We start from the raw sequence: 7733 nt of genomic DNA on the forward strand, positions 1-7733 counted from the left end.
GTGCCTCGGGCACCGTCCGCATCTGAGAAATGACAGGCTTATGAATAAAGTGAATGGCCAGCCGTAAAAGCATGGTTCGCTGTTACCGCCGCCGTCCGCATCTGAGAGATGACAGGCTTGTGAATTAAATGAATGGTCGGTCTTAAAAGCGTGGTTCGCTGTTATCACGGCCACATAGATATAGGTAGGGGAGAGAGCCGCCGTGCCTCTGTAGTGAGGAGAAAAGTGTTCCACCCACGATTCGCGGGGGGTATTGACTTTCAAATGTCACTAGACAGAATGGATCAGACTTTGCATAAGGACGCCTCGTGAAAGGGGTCCTAGCAGCTTGTGTCAATGTGTCATAAGGCACGTAATGTAGGTCGTGTCCCACGGATGCCATCTCCGCACGCCCATCGTAATGGGTTTATATTGGTAGTTTTAGCATGAGATGCGTATCACTCTGATTGAACATAGCTTATAAAGCGATGCAATGAGTTTATAAAGGAGATGACTCGTCAGCTTGTTCAGAGGCGCACCTTGTCAACAGGCAAGGCAGGCAACTGCTTGGAGCCCCGAGCCACTAGAGGGCCCCCGAGTTTGTTTCTCGGATGGCCAGCAACACCCGGTAGATGAACATAGATACTCAACATGACTGCATATCAAAATTCCGATTGGATGGAATGTTGATTGACATTGGCTTAGCCCAGTCAAAATCGAAAATGAACATAGCGAATGGGTGACGTTGTATCGTTCAGTCGTGATGTCGCAGTTGATCCGTATGGATCACAACCCACGGTTTGGCTCGCATGTGATTGCAAATGATAATACTCAAGTGATTTAAAACAATTTAACCGCATATAAAAGGCGCTAAAGTGAGCAGCCCTCTGTACCCACATGTGGTTTAATGTGCCCGGTCCAGCTCCAGTCAGGCACGTGCCCAAGTGTAAATCTTCTGGCGTAAATCTCAAGTTTAAATTTTAACAGTTAACTAGTGCAATCCTTTACAAAGACAATCGCGGCAAAAACGGATCTATATGCAATATAGTTACCCAATTTACGATTGTAAAAGCGAAGCAGTCGCAATGACGCGTGCACGCACGTATTCATGTCCGCGCGCGTCTTTGCGTTCATTCGCGCACAACCACATTCAAAAGACGCCACGCGAGTGAGTTAGCTTATGAAAACATGACGAGACTAAAGGAAGTTTCTAAATAACAATGCTAATCTTATTTTGACTCGATCATTATTGGCTTCTGTAGAAATACATCAGAAATGTTTTGTGCAAAGCAGGGAAAGGGAAGAAGAAATGAGAGATGATGGGTTTAAGGGAGGTAAGACAAACTACATCCTGACCCTGTCAGGTCTCAAACATTATCAAACAAATCTCAGGAAAACCTCTTGTCAAGTCTATAGAATTGCATTGTTGCTGAGAAAATCAACAGATGTATGCGTTATACTGTTCTGTATTTTCAGATATGAAATTATTATTTAGTTTACTAATATTTTACTCTAGGACACTAACTTACATAACAGTTAGCAGTAACTATGACTGAGATTATTTAGTAGCAGTCATAAAATGACTGGTTTCTTAAAATATTCTTGTAAAAATAAGTCATTAATCATTGCTATCATTGTATAATGTAGAAAATATTTCTCTGCTGTCATTATTTCCAAACATGTTATGCCATTTATGCATCCAAACATGTTAATAATGTTAGGTATGATGAGGATTATATGTATCTTTCGCAGTAACTATTGCACTGTAGAATAGTGGCAAAGGACATTGTATAGAAGTATTGCACACTTCTTGTACACAGGGAATTTTCTGCTTGGGGCCCCCATAGACCCTAGAATCGCCTCTGAGCTTGTTCAGGGGGCGAGATCTCAGTCTGGTTCGGTAAATAATGAAACCACCGTAGATTGCCCGACCGCATTATCACAATAACACGGTCGAGAGTGCTGCAGTGCTAAATCATCCTCTTAATGTACCGTATTCACAGTACAAGGTGATTTATATGAGACAAACGGCGTTCCACGCGCCGAAGGCTGATTGCCGTCGTAAAGCGTGTTCAACCCACAGCAAATGCTGGGCTAGCTCGTAATGACAGCACTCCATGCAGCAGTGTGTAACTTAAGCAAGCTTCCCGGCCGTCAGCTCGGGGCGGGACCTTTGCTTAGTCAAACTGAAGTGGACTTATGAACAATGCCACGATATTCAGCTTTCTGAGGCTCGTTAGAGGGGTACGTGCGCCCGTCTTAAACGAGATGCCGCGCGCCTCTGACTGTGCGCGCGCTTAAAGCTTTGAAACTTATTGTGGCGGGTAGCAAGCTCACTTGAGGTTGATATTACCCTTAATATCTCCGAGTATTGGAGCGGAGGTGTGAGCGTCTTCGGATCCGCTAATATAAATCAGCTATATGGCCGAAAAACGTCATAAACCGCTTGGCTGTAAAGGGTTTGAGTGGCCGTCCGGAGAGGGCGCGATTCAAACGCTTGGAGCCATGCAAAAGTCTGAGGCTGTCCTTCCTCTAGGAAGAGAGAATAACAGCCGTAAGACCGTGCTCGTTTGCGCCATCAGCATCGTAGCGGAGAAACTGAGGTGGGCTGCGAGCGAATTTGGCAGAAAGGTGTTAGAGACACCGTACAGTCGTGGGGTGTCAATACACAGTATATGGCCAAACCGGGGTTTTTTCGGCTAGCGTCGATAGAATTATGGACAGCGGGCCGTGTGTGCGTATTACTGATTGCTTGTCAGTAAGGCGATAAAGTGTTTAGAGACACCGTACAACCGTGGGTGTCAATACACAGTATAGTAAGCACGGAAATTACTCTTTTTAGAGGAATTAAATACCGTTCGCCACTATAGTGAGGTCGCATAGCCGACAGTATTACACAGTATGTTTGGATAAACAGCACACAGAAAACATTTCAGGGCAGTCCAGCCGAGGCGCGACATAACCCCTTTTTCCCAGACAGTTTCGTTCTCTGTTGATGCAGCTATGCTGCGGAGACCAGAGCTCAGCCGTTCAGGTGCACAAGCCTCAGTAGTGACGGTGACCGAACGGCTCACGGAGCAGGGTAGTATGTCTAGGTAGTTTAATGTCAGACTGAACCCATCGCAGAGAGGAAGTCTGCCGCGAGGCCCGCGGTTTTGCCGTTTATTAAAAGGGCAGAAAAACCGGGTATATATATATAAGAATGTACCAATATTCAGCGCACTGATATAGGACGGGAATGAATAAAGGGAGGTATTCGGGCCTCAGTATATTATAAACAAATTCGTTCTGCCTCTGATTCCGTCTAAACCAGAGAGAAATTACCAGGCAGACGAAAAATGAGCTATCTGAAGTGAGATCGGCTCAGGCCAGTAAAGCTCTATAATAAGTGTTTTAGCGCTCCAATAGAGGCGTGTCCGACTTATCGAGCAGACGAATGAGATCGTGCCGCTCCAGGAGGGGAGGGGCATGAAGCTCTCTTAAAATGAGTGTTCTTGGTGCTCCAATAGCGGCGAATCGGCCCTATCGAGCAGACGAATGAGATCGCGCCGCTCCAGGAGGGGAGGGGCATGAAGCTCTGTAATCGTTGAACACTGGACAGCTGCATTTAGAGGCAGCGAGCCGTAATACCGCGTGCTAGCTAAGCCGTTAAGAGACCTCACCACTGTGGGGAAAGGAGCGAGGGACTCCGCGAGCGTGGAGCACGAGTGGCTGTGCTATGACAGAGACAGGGGCAGACCGCCCGTGTTTGCTTGTCGTATGCATCTATCCAGGTCTACGGTTCCCCGCTTGTTCATCTCAACAAGAGAGGAACGGCAGAGGGGAGCAGCAACAGACAGAACAGCCATGCGTCGTGACGGTATCACCCGATGCACTCGGGGGATTAATATATGTGCCAGAGATCTCGCCACTGAATTTGAGAGGAGCGAAGGGACTCTGTAAGCATGAACGGTTGCGGTGTGACAGAACACAGGGGGGGTTAGTCCGTGTGTGCTTGTCTATGCATCCATCTAGTCTCATGGCTCGCCGTGTGTTCATCCCGGCGAGAGAGGAACAGCAGGGGGAGCACGAAACATGGATAAGACAACCAAAGCATAAGCGCGGTCCCGGCGTGGGAGGTGCCAGACCGGTAACGCGCTCGGAGGAAATTCATAGCAGAGAGGCTCACCGAGCCGCTGTGCTGGACGCTATTACAACAGCGCCTGCTCTTTTAGCTTATAGCTTTATATTAAAAATATTGATCTTACCGGGCGGCCGCAGGGGAGACCTCGTCAGGCGTGTCCGCTGCACAGGGCTCGTACCACGGCAAGCGAAGGCTATCTTCGGTTCTCGGCCGGAAAGCGGCAGGGGAATACGCTAGACCTGGACTCTGCTATCTTCGGTTCTCAGCCGGAAAACGGGAGGAGAAGACGCTAGGCCTGGACTCCGCTGCAGGGCTTTTGTCAACGGCGAGGTAAGGCTTCTTCTTTTTCTTCGGAGCAGCGAGAGGTTCGCGCTGAAGGAGAAAATAATGAGCTCCTGACGATTGAACCGCGCTTATATAAGGACGCGTTCCTCCCGCGCGCAGGTTCAAACGTCATTGGTCTGTACTTTGTACAGACGTTAACCAATAGGCTTCAGTCACGGAGTAAACAGGAGTTTCCCCCATAGCGTCAGCTAACTGACGCAATGCGAAGTGAACCGTATTGAAAGGGAACTCAATATTCACACGTCAACGCTCATTTACAAATCACCCAGAGCTCACAGATAGAGAAACACCAGACAATGGTTAACCTTCACATCACGACAACTTTGACTTACAACACCATTTAATGCATAAAGAAAAAAGAGGCAGACACACTAAAGTGCCATGAGGTTTTGAAACATAAAAAATTAGTTGCAGGCCATAAAACCTGAAAACCTGACAGCTGTTGTGGTATAATTTCACTTCTGCACACCCAGGTATTACACAGTAGAAACAGACTAAATGTGATCGGACTCGTAATGCTTCCTGTTGGGAGGAAAAGCATCACTACAAAGAAAAAGGCATATTTTGATTAGTGCCTTTATAGTGCTAATACACTTCAATAGGAACTTCACGTCACGGATTGGCATTTACAGTATGAAAACTTGGTAAGCATAAAATGAGTCATAAGATTTGTTTTGCAATAAAATTTTAAATTGGAATGCAACAGTGGGCACGTCGCTTCAACGGCTCAGATTAATGGCGTGCTCGAAGCACACAAATTTAACATGCTTATCTAAACATTTCTCTCCCTTGGGTCTTTAGAAATAAGTCCTGCAGGCCGAATGAAATCTCTCCTGAACATCTGTACAGAGCCACACAGACTAATGACTTATACAGATGGCATAGTGGAAGACCTGACAGATGTACACATTGTGATATGTCTATCACACATCTCTGAAACAAGCTAGAGGTTTATTCCTACGAAATAAACATCAAGAGTCATCTGTATACTTTAAAATTTACTGTTTTATCATTTTTATAGTTTAAGTCAGTCATCTGAAAGTCTAAAATGTGTCTGTCATTCATATTTGATGATTTATGTTGCTTTTTAGGTGAAAAAGTCAATTTACTGTCTTTATGTTTTTTTTTAAAGTCATCTGACCCGGTCATGTCAATGTAATTGGATCAATTATTTAAAGATAATATATATATATATTATACTTAGATGCCGTTTCCCAGACAGGGCAGTCCTAGACTTAAATGCATTTTTTAACTACTTTTAAAACATCTTGCACTGACATATTTTAATCATTTGTCTCAGAATGCACACTTATATTGTTTTTTGTAAGGCATGTCTATAAAAACTGTTTAAATGTCCTAATAATACTACACTGTAAAAAATGTCTGTAGAAATTACAGTATTACTGGCAACTAGCTGCCAGTAATTTACTGTAGATTTAACATTTATGTTATTTACTGTCAACAATTTGTTCAAAGTTAAATGAACATGAAACATTTTTAGTCTTTATCTTCTACAGTAAGTTACTGGCAACCAGCGGCATAATTACAGCAATTTTTTTACAGTGAAGGCCTAGTCCTGGATTCATCTAAATCCTGTCTGGGAAACGTTATATCAAACATGATCGAATTATAGCAAATGTTCATATCACAATATGCATGTAGTAATGGTATGCATTGCAAAAACGGATCGAGTTTGATCAGGGGAGTCATGCGCCAGTTTTTTTTAAGGGGGCACAGTGTGCACAGCTCACAGAAATGTGTGCATACACAGACATTAAACGAAATATTATAGAGCTTTCTGTCTTTCCATGGCACTTACATTTCTGAACACCCCTGCTTTCACGCAAAAACCTCCAAAATAAAAGCGTTGACTAACTTTCACATCAAATACTATTTAATCGGAATAATGACATATTGGCATCATATTACATCTGAAACGGCATGTTTTGTTTATTTACGTTTGTTTAATTGTGTCATTAATGCATTTTGCACAACAACTGCATTATCCTATCAAATTAATGTAATTTTAAATCCATAAAATATATAAACAACAAAAAAGACATGTGATTGAGCTTAATGTTCCATAATGATAAAAAAATGTTTAGATAAAATTATTAGAGAAACGCATTATTGCATCAAATTTGACCTCATATGTGAGCATGTGTGATTCCGCGCCCCCGTGAACTCTGGCGAACTTTGGCGTTGTACCAAGATGAATCTAGAAATCTCTACTAATATAACGTCGAGACTGTCACATTTTAAACCATACATTTTCTACACCACTGCACAGTCCCGTACTGGGGTTTGAAAATGTTGTGAGCGTTTCTTAACTCTTTCACTGCCATTGATGAGATATCTCGTCAATTAAGAGAAACGCTTCCCCGCCAATGACGAGATTTTCCGTCTTTCAGCAATACCGCTATTATCCAACAGGTGGCGCACTTCCGCAACTTATACAACCCGGAAGTAGCGCCTCACGTGAAAGAGAAAGAACTCCGTGTATGTTTTAAAGATCGCTCTGCATCTGATCTCTATCAAAAGTCCTTCGCAAAAATTGAATTATCTCAACTTTTTGCTCAAAATTGGGTGTTTTTGAAGAAACCTACCCGTGTTTGAGAGGTGATTTCAAGAGAACTAATGAAGGTAGGATGAAATTTTTTTTTTTTTCGTTTGAAAGCAGAGTTCTTTCATCTGATATATTGTTTGTTTATATATTTAAAGAAGAACATTTTCTGGCATTAAACTTTTGTGAAAATCATGAAAAATGCTGGCGCTGGCTGGCAACTTTTAAAAGAAAATGCTGGCGGGGAAAGAGTTAAGCGTTTTAATTCCTTAGATAGCAAAATACAGCAGCCACAGCAAAGAGCTTGTGAGCGTGCTCAGACGCTGATGACGTCTGCGACTGCGCTGACTGCAGCGCCTGCCGCCAGAATAAAGAAATGTAACATGATCAAAACACGATCATGAACAAAATGGCACAAATCTCTGAAAAGTGACAAAGTTGCAGCACAGAATTAATCATATTTTGCATATTAAACAGATTAAAAGACAAGTAACACATTAATGGACAAGCGCCCCCTCAGTTTGAATGGGCATGACGCATCTGAGTTTGTATGTCTATAGCATAGAGACCGGTGTAACAGAGAAAGTAAAACGTATGTTGGTTATATAATTTTCAGTTTTTAAATATAATTTTTTATGTAATTTCAATAAATGTACAAATTTAAAGGATTTATCATAGTACATATTGTATATCACATTATTTGGTTATCGCAAATCAATCCCT

This window comes from Paramisgurnus dabryanus, chromosome 9 (genome assembly GCF_030506205.2).
Source record: "Paramisgurnus dabryanus chromosome 9, PD_genome_1.1, whole genome shotgun sequence".
NCBI lineage: Eukaryota > Metazoa > Chordata > Actinopteri > Cypriniformes > Cobitidae > Paramisgurnus > Paramisgurnus dabryanus.